Raw genomic sequence first — 23,197 nt, 5'->3', positions numbered from 1 at the left:
CACCTATGTGCAGCTGTTAAATTCATAGGAGCATGTTAGGAATTAATCGTTGTATGGCAAATTAATAATAACCAAGAAACGATCATCGGGCAAACCGAACGTTAATTCAATTTAATATTCCTTCACACTATCCCTTCCCTTACCATAAAATGGCATTTCTCATAGTTAAGGACCAGGCTTTTCTCCACGCACCTTTTCAACACGAGCTCTAGATGCTTTAAACATGAGTCAAAGGAGCTTCCATAGACGGTGAAGTCATCCATGAAAACCTCAATACAATTCTCAAGTAAGTCAGAGAAAATGCTCATCATACACCGTTGAAAGGTTCCCGGTGCATCGCATAATCCGAATGGCATTCTTCGGTATGCAAATGTTCCAAATACACAGGTGAAAGTGGTTTTCTCCTGGTCTTCATGCACGACAAAGATTTGCATGTACCCTGAATATCCATCGAGAAAGCAGTAATAGGCATTACCAGCTAGTCTTTCGAGCATCTGGTCGATAAAGGGCAGTGGGAAATGATCCTTCCTGGTTGCCTCATTCAGCTTCCTGTAATCTATGCATACTCTCCATCTTGTTTGCAAACGGGTGGGTACTAGCTCGCCTTGGTCATTTTCCACAATCTGTATTCCTGACTTCTTCGGTACGACATGGACTGGACATACCCATTGGCTATCGGATATGGGATAAATGATTCCCAATTCCAACAGCTTGAGAATTTCTTTTAGTACCTGTCGCAGCCCGAAAACCCGACACTAGTAATAGTGGGGTACGAGTATCGATACGACTATTTTTAAAGAATAAAATATAAGAAGAACTAGGTGAACGTCATGCGGAAGCTCACGTAAAAGCATGCTAAGGAAAATCTTATAAAATTAGCCTAAGGGTAAAATCGTCAACATTGTCATAACTTTTTAATTATTAGGAATTTCACGAACAAAAAACAAAACGGGTATAGTTCATTTTTCATAAGGAAGCATAATTTGCAGAGTATCGCAGCAAAAGGCGAACCGATTATATGTATGAAGACACATAACCGTGAGTGTATTGCTTGATCCCAAAAGAAACTAAGTAATTCAAACATCAAGACTCTATTATCATAGAGGCAAAATAGTAATTTAATTTACATCATTTGAAACTCTCCCCCATCAGCACCAGTCCAATCTCACTCCCAGCTTAGCCTGCACATTTAGAAATACATGCAGGGCGTGAGTACATAATACTCAGTGGGCAAATGCCGAAATACAAGAAAGGTGCTCTTAGAGCTATAGGTTTGAGGCTTGCCACATCTCCGCAACACACAGAAATAAGTTAGCATTAAAAGAATCTGTGCATGCAGTTTTCATAATCTTCATCATAAATAAGTGTCTGCAGACAAAGTATACGTCATGTATGTACCGCATCTACAACTCATCATCATCAAAGGTACTGAGAAGTAGGCCTCCCTCTCAAGTACCGTGACCGGCCGACCCGAAGACGGCTCACAGTCACCTCTGTGCACAAAATCCTTGCTTGTGGCAGGACTCAATTCATCTCATCAGTAGAGGGTAACATACAAGCTCAACATTAAAAATTGGCAAGTCAAACAGTTCTCAAACATCATTTATCTCAAATTATTTGATAAGCTCATAACATCATTATATCATCAAATCATTTTAGAAAACTCGGATAATATTTGTATACTCAAAATATTGCCCACCTGAAGTCCTTCGCTTATTCTGGAAAGAAATCAGGCAACTTACTTCTTCGTCTCGCTCGGGCCTTCATATGTCATCATCACATCGTCATCGTCATCGAAGGTTCATGTGATAAAACAAACCTTAGTCAGAAACTCAATTTCTAAACCCAATCTCTTCTTTACTCTAACTTCTCACTCAACGTCTATTTACCCGTTAAAACTCGATCCCTAGGTATACTCGGCTTCTAAGGATTCACACGTCCTATTATCGACTTAACTCTCAACTCGGCTCAAAATCATAGCAATCAAGCACATAAACAAGTATAAACACTTAAGCATATTAAAAACACACATAGACAAGTCGAAAACAAGCTTTACTCTGCACTGACTCAACTTTAAAACCTCACCAGACTCTGTACAGAACTCTCCTGGGGTCGTAACTCATACCAAAAGAAACCTCGTCGAGTCTAGTTTCATTTAAAAAAAAGTAGCATCAAAAACTCCAAGTATTTTAGGAGATATGACTGTTTTACTACAGTCTACCATATTCGGCAGTTTTTAGCAACCGAAAAGTTTGATTTTTGAAAAATAGTAAACGTTGTCAAAACGGTCTGAAATTTTGTGGGTACTTATCTAGGACACTCAGGTCTCAACCATAAAAATTTGGGTTCCAGAATGCTAAGAAAAGATACTGGAAACGATGACTCTATTGGCTACTCCCCGAACAATTCGGCAGAACGTAGCAGTTTTAGTTTTACATTTTATAAAAATAGCAAACGAAGTCCAAATGACTTGAAATTTTACCGGTATGCTCAAGACTCTCAAATATATCTACCATAAAAGTTTCAGGGCGTTTGGATATCAAGAACCCCTCGACAACAGTAGGTCAGTGTGTCGTGAAAAACTACTCCGAAACATACACACAAGCAAACATGCTCAACTCAACATTTAAACAAAGCAAACACATCAAAACTCATTTTAAGCACTTAAAGCACTTAGAAACATTCAAATACATCAAAATACTCGTAATACTCAATCTCGACTCTTTTCTTTCATCATCCACTCAAATCTCATAGAAAACACTTCAACGAACATATCTAACAAATTCCTTTTCAATTTCATGCTCAAAATTTCTCAAATACTCAAATATGATCATTTACATCATATAACTCATTATTCACATATTCATTCACTTTTTATCATAAAAACTATATTTATTTTATTTTTATGAAAATCCATGTATCAACATAAAACTCTTAGCAAAACATGGATAAAATTCTCATAATGATCATAGAGCAAATAAACCTCATTTTGTCAGGCATCAAACTCACATCATACAAAACTCAAAACTCATACAAACTAAACTAAGCCAAAATTTTATTTAGCCTACAATAGACTTAATCAAAAATACAAAGACACTACTATCATGCTTAAAAACATATATCTCAAGCAAAATCACATAAATAACACATAGACTAAAAAGTCCTAATTTTTACTAAACTAACTCTTTGAAATTTTTACAAACACATACAAATCTTTAATCTACTCATAGATCTTTCATTTTTAACCAATTATTCTCACATCAAAACCATCAATTCACCAATAAGGGCATATATACACATATCCCTAATTTTGGTAAACTAACCCACATCAAAAACTCCAATTGACATCATATACTCAAATTAATCCATCAATCATCATCATATACACCTCATAGACTCATTTACATCATCAATTCATCATTTAACTCATTAACTCAAAAGTTACCATTTTTGGGTAAACTAACTTCCATCAAAGTTTCACATCTCATGACACATTCACAACATATATCAAACATCAATACACATCACATAATCTCTCATTTTTCACCCCCAAACAAGAAGAGAAAAAGAAAAATTTTGAAAGGGGTGAAGACCCATTTTTTTCGAAAATTTGGAAAAGAAAAGGAGGGGTGATTTTCTTGCTCATCTTTCAAGAATACACTCACACAACATCTTTCAAACAAGATTTTAGGGTAAACATGGTTACTTACCCAAGTTCTTACCAAAGTCTACACTTTCTCACTCTAAATTTTGAGGCTCTTCTTCAAGGAATCTCTTGATCAATTGAGGATAGATAGTGTTTAGGGAAAGTTTTAGAGTGATGTGAGGTGTTTGGTAGTATTATTGGAAGCTTCGAAGGTTTGCACTAATGGTGGAAAATGGTGGAAGTGTGAGGTGAAGGAGATGAGTGTATGTGTGTGTTGGGCGAAAATTGTGTGTGAGGGAGAGAGATGATGGCCGAAAATTTCAAGTGAGGGAGAGAGAGGTTTGGCTTTGCAAGATTGAAAATGATCTTGCAATCTTATGAAATATTTGGTAATTAATGCTCCTCTCTCTCTAATCTTTTCTCTCTCTCTCTCTAATCTTTTCTCTCTCTCTCTCTAATCTCTACACTCTCATCTCTACTCTCTCATTCTCTATACTCTCAATCTCTACTCTCTCAATTCCATACTTAGCAAAATTGAGACATATAACATATGGTATGGGAAAATAAATAAAGTGTGAAGGGTGATTAAATAAAAATCACAAAACTATGGTAAAGTCACTCATTAATAAAATACCATAGTATAATTATTCATGTGACCAAAATAATGATCATAGCACTATTATTAGTGCTCTCACTCAATTATAATATTCCTCTTCGTAGGAAAAATAATTTAAAAAAAAAATATGCCCGGAAAAATTTTCATAAACCGGCATCATTCGATTTCTCGATAAAAATAAACCATACTTGCTTTGGAAACTTAATCAAAATTCCAAATGCTAAGGTCTCGAATAAAAATCATAATAACTCGGTCACAGTGACACACATCACGAAAATCACATAATCGATCAGTCACGTAATTTCACATAATGTCACATCAAAGCAGTCGGCAAAGCAAACAAACTAGACATCTCTCGGACCGACTCTTTTCATCAAGGTTCTCGCTCTTTCTTCCTTGACTCTAGGTCAGACTCATTATACCTATTTTCTTTAATAGGTCAGTCAAACTCTGATAACTCAGTATCTGTTAAATTTATTCCCGGTAATCGGAAATAAAATCTCAACTCAATTCAATCAGCATCTCTATCTCAGCTCATTTCTCGAATCTCATCATTCTAACTCTATCCTCGGTTTAGTCACTCGTATCTCTATTTAAAGACAATCTGTCTTATCTAATCATAAAAAAAAAAGTCTCGCATCTCGACATCTCAGTTCTCTCAATAGTGTTAAGACACTATCTCACATCATAGGAAAAGTACGGGGTGTTACAGTACCACTTCCTTCATGACTGGGTTCATCTTTCTTTGAGAATCTCGAACAGGTTTGGCTCCTTCCTCAAGGTAAATGTGATGCATGCACTCCGTGGGACTGATGCCTTTGATATCAGCTAAGGTCCAACCAATGGCTTCCCTGTTTTTCCGTAGTACTATGACTAAGCGTTCTTGTTGCACAAGGGTTAGGTCCGCACTGATGATAACTGGGAGCATTTCTTCTGGGCCCAAATAAGCATACTGTAAATGCTTAGGTAGCTTCTTGAGTTCTAGCGTGGGTGCTTTCTGGATTGATGGCATTAGCTTCTCGTTCTACCCATACTGAGCCAACAACTCTGGTTTGCTTGCCTCTGTTCCTCCAGCTAGATAGACCTCTTGGATTAATTCCTTGATCTTCTGATCTATCTCCACCTCAGTTTCCATGGTGCTTTCTCGGAGAGAGTAAAGTTCCATGATGGCTTCCTTCATCTCATCATCCTCCATATGTTCTGCATCCCGATCAGTCAGACCATACTGAATCACTTTCTCTATGGTATCCCCTGAACCAAAAGCAATTCCCTGTTCTTGCACCAAGGGTTCAAACACATCGATCATGTCCACTGTTTCCATTGCTTGTTTCCTCTTCATGGTCTCATAGATGTTGAATTCTTCTTGGACTCCATCGAACTCACACGTCAAAACTCCGGTTTTCATATTGATCTTAGTTCCAGCGGTCATCATAAATGGTCTCCCTAGTAGTATAGCATTCTCTCCTGTTTCAGGTCCGGTGTCCAGAACATAGAAATCAGCTGGGAAAATCAAATCTCCAACCTTGATCAGTACGTCCTCCACCACTCCTTCAGGGTAAGCGTTGGATCTGTCAGCCAACTGTATGACCACACGGGTGTTCCTCATCTCACCAATATTCAACCTTTTGTATACAGCCAATGGCATCACATTGATTGAAGCTCCCAAGTCCATCATGGCCTTGTCCATGTTTGTTCCGCCAATGTTGCACGGAATGGTGAACATCCCTGGGTCATTCCGCTTCGTGGGTAGCTTCCGTTGGATCACCGCCGAGACACTCTCTCCCATCACATAACGGACTTCTTCCTCCATTTTTACTTTCCTTGAACAAAGGTCTTTCAAGAATTTGGCATATTTAGGAATCTGCCTGATAGCATCGAGTAGGGGTATGCTTAGCTCCACCTTTTGGAACTTCTTCATCATTTCACTTGCTTTCTTCTCTTTAGCTTTCTGTCTCAGGCGTCCTGGGTAAGGTGCGTCGGTTAGATTGCTACCTCTAGTTTGTTCAGCAGTTGGACCTTCACCACTCTTATTCGAGTTTCCTTGAATCAGTTCAGCCTCAGCTAACAACTCTTCTTCCTTTTCCTCTCCTGCTGGAAACTCAGTTATCACAACTTGGGCGTGTTCTCTGGGGTTGATTCCCATGGCTGGGAGCTTACCAACGTTCTCCTCCAATTTGGCTACTGCCTTAGTCAAGTGACTAATTTGCTGGTTGGTTTGGTTCATGCCGGCACGAATTTCATTGCGAAATTTCTCGCTCTCTTTAGCCATGTTTTCGATAGCTTCTTCCCAAGGTGCTCTCCGGTGTGGTGGTTGGTAAGGAAGTTGTTGTTGATTCTGGTTGTGGTGTTGAGGTGGTCCCAGCTGGTACTGTTGTTGATGTTGGTTCTAATTATACTGAGGACGTTGCATCTGTGCTCCCATATTGTTCCGCTCTTGGGGCTGACCATCTTGCTTCCACCGAAAGTTAGGATGATCCATCCACCCTGGATTGTAAGTGTTTGCAAAAGGATCATACTTCCGTAGATTCCCATCATGTCCTCCGATGGCATTAACATCAACAATATCCTCGCCAAAATTGGGACAGTTCTCGGACTGATGTCCGGTGGCATCGCAAAGGCCACACTGGCGAATCTTCTTCGGTATAGTCAGGCCCGACAAAAGTTCCTTGAGTTCGTTCATGTTCTTCTCCATAGTTTTCTCTAGTTTGGACATCTCCTCCTTCTCTTCAGTTTTTCTCGGTTTTTCCAGATTTCTTTCATGCCCTTCATCGCGTGATTCTTCTGCCATGGTACCCAACAATTGAAAGATCTCCAACAGAGTCTTACTCATCAATGATCCATTACAGGCTGCTAGGACCAAACTGCGATCATTTCTCCGCATGCCCTTTACAAAACTCTCCGCTTGATCTTTTGGAGATATTTGATCATGAGGACAGTTGCTTAGTATTCTCTTGAATCTCGTCCAATATTCATAAAAGGATTCTAGTCCATCTTGTCTTATGTTGCGGATATCCCATCTCATCCGCTCCACTCTTGATGCTGGGAAGAATTCTTCTAAGAAGGCCTGTTGCAGTTGTGCCCATGTGGTGACACTACCTGCGGGTAGGTCATACAGCCATCTTCTTGCGTTGTCCACCAAAGTAAAAGGGAAGAGTATCAGCTTGACATACTCTTGCTGCTCATCACTGGATTGATGCATGATTGTCATTTCAAAATCTTGGAGATGAGTGTGAGGATCATCTCCTTGGTATCCATTGAACTTCGGTAAGATCTGAAGTAATGAAGGCTTCAGGTCATACCGACGAGGTGCGAACGGGTTTGCAGGTAAGGTGATTCTGTTCCGTCTCAAGTTGAGATTAGTTGGGTATGCCAACTGTCTGAGGGTCTGCGCCTGCTCGGCTGCTGCCTGCTCTGCTTCTGCTTCTGTCATAGCTTTGCGTCTCGCTATTCGTGCTTCTGCGCGCAGTCGTCTTTCGGTACGATCAATATCAGGGTCAAACACCAATGCTCTTGCAGCTCTACGAGTTCCACGCATGCACCAATAGCGGAAAATGGAATGAGGAGAGAACAAAATTGCTGCACGTCACTCCCCGGCAATGGCGCCAATTTTGGCACGCACCCGTCGTGCGGTGCGGGCAAAATACTTATGTATGCCTAGTACAGACGATACACGCTCCCACGTCTCACAAAAAGAACTCAGTCTTAGTGGCAAGTGTAGGGTCGAATCCCGCAGGGAGTGAGGAACCACTTTGTTCTCCAACGACAAACTGAGGTGTCACAAGTCTCAATCTGTATACTCTGCACAAGAAATTAACAAGATCAATAATAACAAAGGGGTGAGGTTATTCGGTTAGGTCATAACTGTTGTCAACATTCGTTTCGGTCATAGGCATACTGATAATCCGTCCATGATCCATATAAACCCAAGGCGTGGCCCAAAGACATTGGGGCGTTTCAAGGGGTTATACTTCACATTTAGGATGGTTGATCCCATTGTAGTCACTTGGTCCGAAGGTCACACAATCCCCGGTCACAAGGCAGTGCTTCACTTCTCCTTAGATGGTAGTCATTGATTTATGCTTAATTGTGCTAAATTTTGGGGTTTATATAAGCTTTATTTTAAGAGAATCTTCTGGAAATTGGTGCGTTTTATGGCTTGTTTGATGCTTCGCAGGAGAATTAGGTTTTTAGATGGAAGAATATAATTTTGGAGATTTCGGGGCTAAAGAGGGTGTTTTTAGCATAACTCTGTAGCCAGACCAGAGAAGTCAGCCGAAGACCCGCGTCAGAGAAACCAATCTCCAGAGCACCGAAATCACCAGCCAGAGCAGCGGAACCAAGCGCCAGAGAAGTCACTAGCCAGAGAAGTCGCTAGTCAGAGGAGTCGCTAGTCAGAGGAATCGAGAAGCCAGAGCAGAGGAATCACCTATTCCTCTGCCGAGAAGCGCCAGCATCAGAGAAGTAAAGTCCAGCGCTCAATAGTCAGAGAAGCCAGAGAAATCGTCGTTCCTCTGGCGATAGCAGAGAATTCACCGTTCCTCTGGCGAATGCCAGAGAGATCATCATTCCGCTGGCAAACCATTTCTCTGGCGAGGTCAGGGAAATCATCCATTCCTCTGGCGAGAGCTGCGAAGTTGGCGAGAGTAGGAGTGTTTTCCAGAAGCGCGCATCCAGCTGGAAGTTGCCTTATTTTGCACGATTCTATTGCCTTTAGAATTCTTCTTTGCATGGCAACTTCCATGGTGATCCATAGGGATTCGAAGTCAATAAATAGGGCCTAGTTTTTCTTTCAGATACACAATCTTTTGCTCTAATTTTCGTTTTTGCTGGAGATCATCTTTCCCTTGGCAGCCGCAACTTTAGCTTTTGATTTATTAGTTTACTTCGATTACATTCATACTTTTGCTTCAGTTTTTAGTGCAGACGTTTTTCATTCCAGATTGGTTATTTTATTTTCTTTGCGTTTTAATTTATTCTTTTGTTCTATGTTTACTTTTATTTCTTTGCTTGTTCTTAATTTAAGCATGAGTAGCTAAAGTTTTAATTCGGCAAGAATAATGAAACTCTGATTTAATGATCTGTGAGACCTAATTAGTTTAAAATTGATTCCTATTGATTCTGATTAATTCCTAGGTTCAATGATAATTTTGATTTTATTTAAGTCTGATCAACTTAGGTTCAATTGGATTATAGTCAATTAGCACCTCCAATCCGTAATTGTTGGAATAGGGCTGATTAGTGACAAAACTACCATGTTTGTAGTAGGAATAAATTGGTGGATTAATTATTACTAGCGTATCTAGGATAATTGGTCTAAATTGGGTTCCTTCCTCTTAATGCTGTTAGAATATTAAATCTAAGACTGGCGTATCCAGCTAGGTTATATTTTAATAAGGGAAATAGACAAGACTAGCGTATCTAGCTGTTTATCGACATAGTAAGTAGGAATTGGGGTATGTCAGTGCGTATCACGGTATCCTATAACTGGTTGGTTGATAGGGATTGATTAATTATTGCGTCGAGGATCAGAGTTGAATTAGAGTGGATTTATTTGAGCCGAATTACCTTTTTATTGATTTACTTCAAGCGTGTTTTATTTGATTTAATTTTGCATTCTTAGTTTAATTAATTCCTCTTAAAATTAAGGCGTGGTGGCATCACCGGTTTTTTATAGATTTAGGGAATTGATGATTAATCTGCTCTCTGTGGGATCGACCCTGCTTATCAGTGTACTAATTTACTCTTGATAATTCTGCAGGAATTATTTTGGTGGGATACGACGTCCACCAAATTGGCGCCGTTGCCGGGGAGCGGTGTTAATTAATTCTTTTCCCTTTGTCTATTTTTTTTTATTTTATTTTCCTTGTTTATGAGCAGATCGTCCAAACCAAACCTCCTCTTCGATAGTGAAATCGAGAAGACCGAAAAGAAACTAAGAAAGGAGGCTAAGGCAAGGAAATTGCTGGAATTGCTGGATTCGCAACTTGACCTTGTTGGATTTGTATACTGAAAGCAAGAACGTTTTATGCTTGTATACAATGTTTCCTAAGTTCACTATCTAATCTCCTATCTGATTGTGTTCATGATTGTATATGTATGTTCTTTATCTCTATATAAGTAGATTATACGGTTATACGGTGTATCACAGAAGATCGTATAATTGGAATAACCTTAAGAGATATAATATGATCACAGCCGAAATAACTCTACGACAAGTTATTGGTTTAGGCTGCAGTATAGATGGAAGTAGTTTGTCTTGACTACTTGTCTATACTGGTACGTCATTACGTATTGATAGGACCACAGTTGAGATGTATTCTTCTATCTGACTTAAGTAAAGAATCAAGATCTCGGTGACTTATAAGATCTTAATACTAATAAGTATTCAGATATATATGTTAATTCGTATATCACTTTGACTTACTATGGGTGAAAGTTATATACTAACTCGAGTACTCTGTATCTTGGGTGATAGGGTTAATATATGATATTTGATTATCTGTATTAGTACCCGTATCCGGTATAGGATAATGACATCCCCTTAAGGAGCTCAATAAGGTTTATTGCGCTAAACCCTGCAGGTTGATTAAGTTCGGGCGCAATAATAAAGTTTGAGTGGTACTGCTTAAGGATTTATAAAGAGATTAATTAATTTAAGCTGTCAGAGCTCTAATTAATTAATGGATGTCGGATATTTTAAATACGGATATTTAATAAGTCTAAATACAAGCCCCCCGACTCATCACCGGCAATAAAGGGGTAAGTCAGTATCGGTTCTCTAGTGGAATGAACTGATATTTATAAATTAATTATGGTCTGGGCTGACCATAGATAAATTAATTTATTTGAGGCCCATCTTTATTCCTTGTATCTGGTCCCTGGACTGGCCCAAAGTCTCCTAGCCCTAGAAGGAGAGAATGAACGCCTATTACAGATTCCAAGCGTCCCACACGTATTTAATTCTATTAAATACAGCTGTCAGCTCTCAGGAAAACACACTGATAAAATATTAGGGTTTTTGAGAGCTGTGGGAGGCGCAGGAAAACGTGTGGAGCATTCTCTCTTGGGACTTTCATAGATCGTTGTCCATCCAACGGTGAAAGCTGAGCGGGATACAGTTCAGTAGATCTGAGCTGGAGTCAGATTTTCGCAGGAAACCAAGTTCTGGCAGTCTCCGTAAAACGGCCATAACTTTCTCCCCAGAACTCCGATTCAGACGAATCAAGCGGCCACGGAAAGCTCTCTCGAAGACGAAGAAGTCGTATTTCTGGGCGAAATACGATTTGAGGACGTTTGAGGCTTCAAACGAAGACTTGAAGCTGACTGGTCTGTTCAGATACGAATCTGCGAATTCTTCTGAGGGCTGCTGCTGCTGCTGGTGGCGCCGAGCGCTGCCGACCGGGCGGCTGCTCGCGCTGGAGGCTGGTCTGCCGAGCGTGGGGGCGGCTGCTTTGGGAGGTGGCGACGGCAGCTAGGGTTCCAAACCCTAGCTGCGATTGTTACTCAATCCTAGGGGGCCCAAACCCTATTTTCCAAAGACGGGCCTGATGGAGCTGTTCGGGCCAAGTGTTTAGTTTTTGGGCTTTTCTTTTCTATTTTAAATGTACTAGATTAGATTTTGGGGTTCCACGAATGGGTCACGAAGAACTTTATTATTTTAATTCTGTTCTTTGCATGTCGTGGTGTTAATCCTTATGCTCTTTACCTGCTTTTGTTCGTCTATGCTTGTTAATATGCTTTATTAACTGCGCTTAGACAAGCATGATAGTAGGTTTATCGTTTTCTTAAGCATGTTTTAGAATTCTGTAAGCATGTTTTACATGTTGCGTTCTAGATGAGCATGTTTAGGATTATAGGTTGAGCATTTTCAAACCTTTTGAATGAAAAAAGACTAAGCTGTATTAATAATTTTATAGATGATTAAAAATTATTTAGACCACCACAAACGATCTCAAGACAAAGTGATTGAGATGTGAGTAAACGTCCACACGATCGTGGCTTACTTCACATTCGATTTCACAAGTTTGTTGAGTTGAGATTTCTAAATCCATTGAAGTAGTGGGAGTTATGCGGTAAACGTCCACACGATCGTGGCTTACTCGTATAATTTTTCACAAGTACTTTAGAAAATGGAATTAAACAAGATAACTAAGAAACTAAATTGAATGCGACATGGTCCTCGTGTGTATGTCAAGATTCGAGAATTTAATTTCAAAGTTAGTTTATGGTAATTGTTTAAAAAAATTTATTCTTAATTTTATATAGACCTCCACATGCGGCCTCAAGACAAAGTGATTGAGGATGTGAGTAAACGTCCACACGATCGTGGCTTACTTCATATTCAATTTCACAAGTTTGTTAAGTTGAGGTTTCTATTAAAAATATTTAAATCCATTTAAGTAGTGGGAGTTATGCGGTAAACGTCCACACGATCGTGGCTTACTCGCATGATTTTCATAAGTACTTTAGAGGATGGACTTTAAATAAGATAACCGAGAGGTTAAATTGAAAGCGGTATGGTCCTCGTGAGTATGCTAATTTCGAGAATTTAACTGTCGATGTTAAATTGTGGTCGCTGCTTAGATATCATTTCAAGTACAATGTACGACTCCCCATCGGAGTCCCTTCTTGAATATGATATGGTCTAGTTAAGGTCCAACTATTAATTTCCTTTGTCAAAAGGTTAAGTTGACATGGATGGAAATTAAACGACTAGGTAAATAGTCTGGTTGAGGGGTTCATGTGTAAACGTCCACACGATCGTGGCTTACCCGTGAGATTCCTTGGGCAGTTGGAGGTTTCATTAATATTGTTTTATCAAAAGGTTACAATATTATTGTTACGAATTATATGTTTTATGTTCGTTACTTTCAGATATGTCTATGTCTCCTGCTTCTTTATTTTTGCACAAAGCCTTTTAACCGGTCCACATATATAAAATGGAAACGCAGTTTTGGATTTTTATCTTTATCACAAACTAACACAATTTTTTTTGTGTTGCTTACTACTCCACGTTCTTATGGTCCGAACAATGAGTCAACTGATGAGAAAAAGGAATTACATAAAAGGTGGCATAAGACGAATAATGTAGCTATATGATATATTATGAGTATAATGTCAAAAACCTTGTAGCTCCAACATCAGGGCATGGACGATGCTATTAGCATCATGCTGAATCTCAAGAAAGTGTTCGGAGAGTCAGACTGAGCTGCTCATTTAAATTTGATGAGAGTAATCTTGTTATTTTTATGAGTGAGCACAGCTCAGTGCACAAGCATGTCATGCAAATTTGACAGACTTGACTTGCTCAATGGGAGTATCGACGGTGAGACAAAAGTTGATATTATCCTGAACTCTCTTCCCAAGTCTTTTAATTAAGAACTTCCGCCTCAACGCTGTTATGAGCAAGTAAGATAATACTCTTTTTGAGTTGTTGAATGCTCTAGTTACGGCTAAGGAAGTTGTGGGAAAGAGATGTGCAAGCACTTGTTATTGCCAAAGGAGAGCCATCTTCTTCGTCGAATGACGGGAAGAAGAAGGGTCCAAGGGGCAAGAAAGACAAGGGAAATAGTGGGAGTAGTGGTATGATAAGATTGAGTATTGAAGATTTTTTCTTTCAATACTCAAGGCAAAGGTTAAGGTATTTCACTTGCTATAGTAACTGAAACATATCAGCTCATTTTCTACTCAGTTGTGAGTAGTGGATAACGAGAGAAACTGATAATGATTGTTACACCTTGCATTGGTTTTATAAGCTGACTAGGAAGCTGAGAAGTGATAGATGATTGTCTTCGTAGGCAACGTGACTAGAGTCGCAGTTGTTGCAATTGAAGATTTGTCTTTAAGTCCTAAAGACATAGTTTAGTTTTTGAGAGTTCCTTATCATGTTCCAAAATTTTGAATAGATGGATCTTATGTCATTTTTGATAGTGGTGTTTCTATCATAAGAAATTACAAAGTTGTCTATTCTGGTATTTTGAACATCTCTCTTCATACTATAACTTGTCTACAAAATACCTTTATATTGCATTTACATCATCGAACAAAAGAAAGAGAAAAGTTAAGGCTAATCTCTCATGAGGATCTTACACATATATTGATACCCTAGAAATAGGTCACATCTATCTTAACAGGATCCAAAGGCTCGTGTCTAAAAAAATACATTGGATTCAATCCAGGTTGTACTATTTCGAACTTGCGAATCCTGTATAGAGGAAAAGATGGAGACCAGGTCATTCATGGCAAAGGGGATAAAGGGCGAATAATGTGTTAGGAATGATCTTTTCTGATTCATTGTCAGTGTTTGGGATTCCAACCCAGTTTACTACACCGTGTAATCCCTATATAAAATGGTGTGGTGGAGAGAAGAAATAGGTCACTCTTGAAAAAAAATATGTTCGATGATGAGTTATGCATCTTTGCAATTAGTCCTAAAGAATCAGAAGGTGGTTATTAGCAATGACACACGATTCTTAGAAGTGGGCTATGGGAATAATCACTAATCCAAGTCAGATAGTGTGCTTCAAGAAATTGAAGACATTAGACAGGCGATTCCATCACCCAAGCCAAGTGTGCAAGAGTTTTGTACCACAAGACACTGCACGCACTGTTGACACACATGTGCCACCACAGATCCATTGTAGTGGCAGGGTTGTGGGACAACCCGATCGATTTATATTCTTGGGAGAATCTTTGGACTCAGTCTCTGGTAGTGAATATAAGAGAATCGACCCAGATATCTACTTGGAATTTGTGGAAGACGAGAATGTAGATTCCTGGCACGCCTCAATGGAGCAATCCATTAAGAATATGGTTGTATACTAAGAAAATCTTGCTACCAGAATGCCGTAAAGCCATAGGTTGCAAGTGAGTATACAAGAGAATGATAAGTCCGAATGAGCAAGGTCGTAGCTTTTAAAGCTAGACTGGTGGCGAAAGGTTATGCCCAGTGTGAAGGTATAGGTTATGATGATATTTTCGCCAGTGCCATGCTCAAAACATTCGGATCATTTTACCCATAGCAGTTCACTTAAACCATCGAGGTCTGGCAAATGGATGTCATATATATTACCTTGAAAAAGGTAAGGACAGCCATGTGCAACAACCTGAAGGTTACGTGAGGGAGGGAGAGAAGCGTCTCGTGTCAATCGCTCTTGTGTCATCGGTGATGTGGTTTATCTTGCATTTTATGTAGATAATATCCTCCTAATTGGCGACAATATGGAGCTATTGTCAAGACATAAAGTAATGGTTATCCGAACAGTCTCATATGAAAGACTAAGGAGGTACAGTATACATCTTTGTGATCAAAGTAATAAGGGATCACTAGAAAAGGATGTTGGGCTTATCTCGAGTGTCTTACATTGATACTGAGAATACTCGTTGTAGTATGAATACCGCCAAGAAAGGATTGCTACCTTTTAGATATGGCGTTCCTTGATCTAAAGACTATGTCTTAAGATGCCTATTGAGGTTGAGGAAATGAAGGCAGTTTTCTACATTTCCGCAGTAGATAGCTTCATGTATGGATTGCTATATACGAGATCTTATATTTGCTATGCAGTTAGCATGATTTTAAGATATCAGTATAGTTCTAGTTAAGACTGAACTGTGGTAAAATTATATTCTCAAGTCCTTGACTAGAGAATAAGGGTAGTTTACCAGTTAGACAGTTTAGTTCCCTTTTTGGATTATACGGTTTCGGATTTCCAGGCTGACCGGAACAAAGAATAATTACCTCGAGCTATGTGTTTTCCTTGGGAGGTAAAACCTTTTGGTTTGACCACTACCTCCAGGGTCTAAGAGTGATTCCTAGTTTGCGTGAGAGCATCACCTTTGTGGTACCTCAAGTGCAGTTGCAAACTCTAAAGAATCCAAGAACCACAAGGGGTCAAACACATGGAGAGTAAGTACCAAGTTATACTATTATTCGTAAATCGAGGTTATGTGCTCAAAGAATAAATTCTCACATATTGGAGAAACCTACTGATCTTTTCACAAAAGGCTTATCGCAAATGGTCATTGAAAGATGGGAATGCGATTGATGCCAGATTGATGCCACCCACTTAGGAAACTTTAAGTATAAGTGGGAGAAGTGTTAGGTGATTGGTAAATAGACGCATTGTATACTAAAAGTTTGCTTTAGTATAAGTGGGAGATTGTTGGATTTGTATACTGAAAGCAAGAACGTTTTATGCTTGTATACAATGTTTCCTAAGTTCACTATCTAATCTCCTATCTGATTGTGTTCATGATTGTATATGTATGTTCTTTATCTCTATATAAGTAGATTATACGGTTATACGGTGTATCACAGAAGATCGTATAATTGGAATAACCTTAAGAGATATAATATGATCACAGCCGAAATAACTCTAGGACAAGTTATTGGTTTAGGCTGCAGTATAGATGGAAGTAGTTTGTCTTGACTACTTGTCTATACTGGTACGTCATTACGTATTGATAGGACCACAGTTGAGATGTATTCTTCTATCTGACTTAAGTAAAGAATCAAGATCTCGGTGACTTATAAGATCTTAATACTAATAAGTATTCAGATATATATGTTAATTCGTATATCACTTTGACTTACTATGGGTGAAAGTTATATACTAACTCGAGTACTCTGTATCTTGGGTGATAGGGTTAATATATGATATTTGATTATCTGTATTAGTACCCGTATCCGGTATAGGATAATGACATCCCCTTAAGGAGCTCAATAAGGTTTATTGTGCTAAACCCTGCAGGTTGATTAAGTTCAGGCGCAATAATAAAGTTTGAGTGGTACTGCTTAAGGATTTATAAAGAGATTAATTAATTTAAGCTGTCAGAGCTCTAATTAATTAATGGATGTCGGATATTTTAAATACGGAGATTTAATAAGTCTAAATACAAGCCCCCCGACTCATCACCGGCAATAAAGGGGTAAGTCAGTATCGGTTCTCTAGTGGAATGAACTGATATTTATAAATTAATTATGGTCTGGGCTGACCATAGATAAATTAATTTATTTGAGGCCCATCTTTATTCCTTGTATCTAGTCCCTGGACTGGCCCAAAGTCTCCTAGCCCTAGAAGGAGAGAATGAACGCCTATTACAGATTCCAAGCGTCCCACACGTATTTAATTCTATTAAATACAGCTGTCAGCTCTCAGGAAAACACACTGATAAAATATTAGGGTTTTTGAGAGCTGTGGGAGGCGCAGGAAAACGTGTGGAGCATTCTCTCTTGGGACTTTCATAGATCGTTGCCATCCAACGGTGAAAGTTGAGCGGGATACAGTTCAGAAGATCTGAGCTGGAGTCAGATTTTCGCAGGAAACCAAGTTCTGGCAGTCTCCGTAAAACGGCCATAACTTTCTCCACAGAACTCCGATTCAGACGAATCAGGCGGCCACGGAAAGCTCTCTCAAAGACGAAGAAGTTGTATTTATGGGCGAAATACGATTTGAGGACGTTTGAGGCTTCAAATGAAGGCTTGAAGCTGACTGGTCTGTTCAGATACGAATCTGCGAATTCTTCTGAATTATTCAGGTATTTCTGAACTCCAACGTGCAGCTGTTAAATTCATAGGAGCATGTTAGGACTAATCGTTGTATGATAAATTAATAATAACCAAGAAACGATCATCGGGCAAAGCGGAACGTTAATTCAGTTTAATATTCCTTCAGACCTGTCAACCAACACGGAACAGTTCATTGAGGCGGAACCCAGTGCTGCCGCTGCTGACGAGACTCTGTTTGCCCAAACAGACTGTGAATCAGAGGCAGAAATTGATTGTGAGGAGGAAGTTAAGTCAAATTCCGACGAGAGCACCGGAGACGACATGGCTGAAGATCCTAGACTGTGTGATCTCTCTAGCCACGAAGCTTGGACGATCCTAGGAATAAATTGGTGGATTAATTATTACTAGCGTATCTAGGATAATTGGTCTAAATTGGGTTCCATCCTCTTAATGCTGTTAGAATATTAAATCTAAGACTGGCGTATCCAGCTAGGTTATATTTTAATAAGGGAAATAGACAAGACTAGCGTATCTAGCTGTTTATCGACATAGTAAGTAGGAATTGGGGTATGTCAGTGCGTATCACGGTATCCTATAACTGGTTGGTTGATAGGGATTAATTAATTATTGCGTCGAGGATCAGAGTTGAATTAGAGTGGATTTATTTGAGCCGAATTACCTTTTTATTGATTTACTTCAAGCGTATTTTATTTGATTTAATTTTGCATTCTTAGTTTAATTAATTCCTCTTAAAATTAAGGCGTGGTGGCATCACCATTTTTTTATAGATTTAGGGAATTGATGATTAATCTGCTCTCTGTGGGATCGACCCTGGTTATCAGTGTACTAATTTACTCTTGATAATTCTGCAGGAATTATTTTGGTGGGATACGACGTCCACCAGTCATACCCGTTACTCACCAAGTATGACCCTCACCAACCTTCTCTCCCGAGGTCCCCAACTCTGCACTTTGAGTGACACATGCCTCCTGGACACAACCATTTCCGGCTTATTAGCCGACCAGTCATAGACATGCTACGGCGCAGAAGTTACCTTCCTCGTTTGATAACCATGGCTTGATGGCTCGTCACAGTTGATGGATAATCTCTAGAGAAGCCCAAGACTGAGGAAGGACAGTGTATCCCATCAATCCTTTCCCCACCTTCTGGATCTACAACGCCTTTTGTTGACGCTGCTCAGCTACTCGGTCATGGGTATACCGGTTGTCACGCCCTGGTATGCCTTGGCCTTTGCTTGACACGGACAGTGTTTTACCGAACGGAGATCACCCGTTAGGCCCCTACTGCCCATGGTTTCGAACAGATCCTTCCGGAACCACGAGACTCAACCGAAAGAACAAATGCCTCACTAATGTTTACATGTTGACAACAATTATTTCCACCCCTAAAACCTCACCTAAGGGATTACTCACACATAGCAAAATTCATAATTGCAAAATGAATAAAACACATCATGTAACAAAAAGGAAATACTTGATTAATAGAAATGATACCTACGGCCTCGAGCCTTGAATCTTGTTCGAATTAAAAGCAAACGGAAACAGGAAAATAATACTGGAATGCAAATTGTTTGGATGCCACACACGGCAGGATCAAAGTAGTAAACTAAATAAAACAAGAGTTTCAAAAGTGCCAAGAAGTCTTTCACGCTGCCCCCATCCTCCTTTTATACTGCTGTATGGTAAAGGTCCAACTCCAGCTGCGCCAGCTTCATATCTTCAACGAGATCTTCTTTCCTTCTTTAGCTCAATCAGTGATTGATTTGATTGAAGATAGCCTCCAGCTGCTTGCTGTCGTCAACCTTTCCCTTTCTTCCGATGCTTCTAGCCCCTTCCTCCTTCTTCTCTTTGCTTCCTTCAAATCCCCGGGATTTACTTTCCTTTTCTGGCTTCGGCTGTCTGCTTCTCATGGTAGTGGTCAGACGGATTGCTTCCTTCGGTATGATTCATACCAGGTGGGTTGCTTCAAGTTCCCATGCCCCAAGTTAGATTGGAGAGGTACTGCGGCCGAAGCTCCATGCCGGTTAACATGACATTGCAATCTGGGCTTGGTAATGCCCATTCCAACCACATTCTTTCCGTTTTCGCTCCACTGGACCTTCCTTCCTCAACAACTTCATTTTCCTCTGGACAGACCTGAACTGACACAAATAAAGAGAAAAATAGGGCCAAATGGCCCAAAAGTCGAAGACGCATCAGCAAGCCAAATTACATATATTTATATATATTTTTTCCAATCCGAAAATCGACACAGTCCGATTATGGTTTCCTCAACTTGATAAATCGATTAACGTATGTCCAGATTACAAATACACTAGTCTCACGCCAACCTAAGGAGAATTTGCATCCGACTTGCAAGCTAATTTTGCAATCTGTTTTAGCTTGGCAATATAATAGTCGGCCAACGATAATGATTGGCTTTTTACAACCGATTGGCTATACCAACCAAGACAACCCAATATCCTAGAAGTCCACCTATACGGAATGACTATAATCAATTAACTCTTAAATTAGAAAATTCCAATTGTAGAGTCAGGGGCTAAATGTAGTGAGCAAAATCCGTCAACTTGGTTCAAGCTCAATTAACATTTCAAGCTAGACCAAGGAGCCAAACAACCCGGTTAGTCCAGCCCGAAAAACTTCGAACCAACTTGGATCGACAACGAGGCTGGCCCAATTACTTAAGAAAACTTATTCGCCCAGCCCGATAAGTCAAGTTATACTTATTGCAAGATCAACCTGGACCGACCCAGGCTGACTATCCCAATTCAAGTCCAACTTGTCAGAACTGTCAGGCTAAATAGTTTGCACTCATCCTGGCCCATCAAGCTAGTCCGCTAAGCAAGCTCGCCAGTCTGGCACGATCCTAAAAAGCCCAATTAATCAAACAGATTGATCCATTTAGCCCAGAAAGCTATAGATCGACTTGAATCCACAACCAAGTTTGACATATCGCATGCGGCCCGAGGGTTATTGTCAACCTAGACCCAGCCATCAAACCCTAAAAGACGTCTCCCAATCGTCACCCTAAAAGACGTCTCCCACCAAGCTGATGCAGTCAGAGGCTAAATCTCTATGATCTCGTCCAAATCGCAACAACCTGCGAGATAAGGGTTTTGACGAGGCCAGATTGTAGAAACCCTAGCAGTTGGATGTCATCTATATAAACATCCAGACTAGGTCACAAAAGGGAGACATGGGAAATCCTACTTGCTCTCCACTTCTTGAATTTTCTCTACTCTGCCACCAAGCTGATTGCTCTTCCAAGTCGGAATAGCCAACTTGGCCTATCTCCGCCTCCCACCTTTCATTATCACAACCCGTCGTCACTATTTCCACCTTCCGACGCCGCTAACACCTCGGAATAACTGTTGGATTTGTATACTGAAAGCAAGAACGTTTTATGCTTGTAAACAATGTTTCCTAAGTTCACTATCTAATCTCCTATTTGATTGTGTTCATGATTGCATATGTATGTTCTTTATCTCTATATAAGTAGATTATATGGTGTGTTGTAGATCACAGAAGACCATATAATTGGAATAACCTTAAGAGATATAATATGATCACAGCCGAAATAACTCTAGGACAAGTTATTGGTTTAGGCTGCGGTATAGATGGAAGTAGTTTGTCTTGACTACTTGTCTATACTGGTACGTCATTACGTATTGATAGGACCACAGTGAGATATATTCTTCTATCTGACTTAAGTGAAGAATTAAAGATCTCGGTAACTTATAAGATCTTAATACTAATAAGATTTCAGATATATATGTTGATTCGTTTATCACTTTGACTTACTATGAGCGAGAGTTATATAGTAACTTGAGTACTCTGTATCTTGGGTGATAGCGGTTAATATATGATATTTGATTATCTGTATTAGTACTCGTATCCGTATAGGATAATGACATCCCCTTAAGGAGCTCAATAATGTTTATTGCGCTAAACCCTGCAGGTTGATTAAGTTCAGGCGCAATAATAAGGTTTGAGTGGTACTGCTTAAGGATTACAAAGAGATTAATTAATTTAGGCTGTCAGAGCTCTAATTAATTAATGGATGTCGGATATTTTAAATACGAGGATTTAATAAGTCTAAATACAAGCCCCGACTCATCACCGGCAATAAAGGGGTAAGTCAATATTGGTTCTCTAGTGGAATGAACTGATATTTATAAATTAATTATGGTCTGGGCTGACCATAGATAAATTAATTTATTTGAGGCCCATCTTTATTCCTTGTATCTGGTCCCTGGACTGGCCCAAAGTCTCCTAGCCCTAGAAGAAGAGAAAAACGCCTTCTACACTAATTTTGTGCCTACACGTATTTATTTTATTATAAATACATGCTGTCAGCTCTCAGGAAAACACACCGATAAAAAATATTAGGGTTTTGGTGAGCTGTGGGGCGCAGGGAAACGTGTGGAGCATTCTCTCTTGGTACTTTCATAGAACGTTGTCCATCCAACGGTGAAAGCTGAGCGGGATACAGTTCAGAAGATCTGAGCTGGAGTCAGATTTTCGCAGGAAATCAAGTTCTGGCAGTATCCGAAGAACCTCCATAACTTCCTCTGCAGAAGTCCGATTGAGGTGAAACAGACGGCCACGGAAAGCTCTTTCGAATACGAAGAAGTCGTATTTCTGTACAAAATACGATTGGAGGTCGATTGAGGGGTCAAACAGAGCGTTGAAGTTGGCTGACCTGTTCAGCGACGGATTGACGAATTCTTAGGAATTCTTCAGGTATTTTCTAACTCCAACGTGCAGCTGTTAAATTCATAGGAGCGTGTTAGGATTAATCGTTGTATGATAAATTAATAATAACCAAGAAACGATCATCGGGCAAAGCGGAACGTTAATTCAGTTTAATATTCCTTCAATTGGATCAGAGCTCAGGATTAATTTCTTGGCTCTATTATTAATTTATGTACGATTAATAATGTGCGTTGTTTTTACTGCTGTTGTTCTTCGTGGTCTGTTGATTCGTGGGATACGTCGTTTTGACGTTGTAATCATTTTTCACCACGAGAAAATCCGTGGTTAGATTAGGATTTCAAATTGTATTTGTTTTTTCTTTGTAATCTGTAAAACTGAGGAACGAGACGAAGATGACGATGAATCAATGACGAAGAACAGTGTAAGGAGGACACGACGGGTACAGTGAGGCACGGGCTGCCGGCGCCGAGGGCAGCGCGCGCACGACCGCTTGCGCGTCGTGCGCCGCGCGCACCTGGTCAGGCTGCCGGGCTGCCGCGTGCTGCTGTCACCGAGATTACCAGGCGAGGCGAGGCGAGGCGAGGCAGGACAGGCGGTAAGCAGGGGCTGCGCGCGCTGAGGGCTGCGCGCCCGGTCAGGCGTTGCGCTGCCGCTGCTGCCGAGCTGCTGTCTGTGCGCCGAGACCACCGAGA

The 23,197-nt window shown here is 40.0% G+C and overlaps 1 long non-coding RNA gene across 1 annotated transcript; it reads right to left on the bottom strand.

Annotated features, from left to right (window-relative positions):
- Nucleotides 1-939: 939 nt before the first annotated feature.
- Nucleotides 940-3,793, bottom strand: LOC130988932 (uncharacterized). The gene is made up of 3 exons (XR_009090274.1): nucleotides 3,711-3,793; nucleotides 1,700-1,761; nucleotides 940-1,181 (listed from the first exon to the last, which is right to left on the bottom strand). It is a non-coding gene; the product is annotated as an uncharacterized LOC130988932 (long non-coding RNA).
- Nucleotides 3,794-23,197: the final 19,404 nt, after the last annotated feature.

This window comes from Salvia miltiorrhiza, chromosome 6 (assembly GCF_028751815.1).
Source record: "Salvia miltiorrhiza cultivar Shanhuang (shh) chromosome 6, IMPLAD_Smil_shh, whole genome shotgun sequence".
Lineage (NCBI taxonomy): Eukaryota > Viridiplantae > Streptophyta > Magnoliopsida > Lamiales > Lamiaceae > Salvia > Salvia miltiorrhiza.
This window is presented reverse-complemented; position numbering and strand designations above follow the sequence as displayed.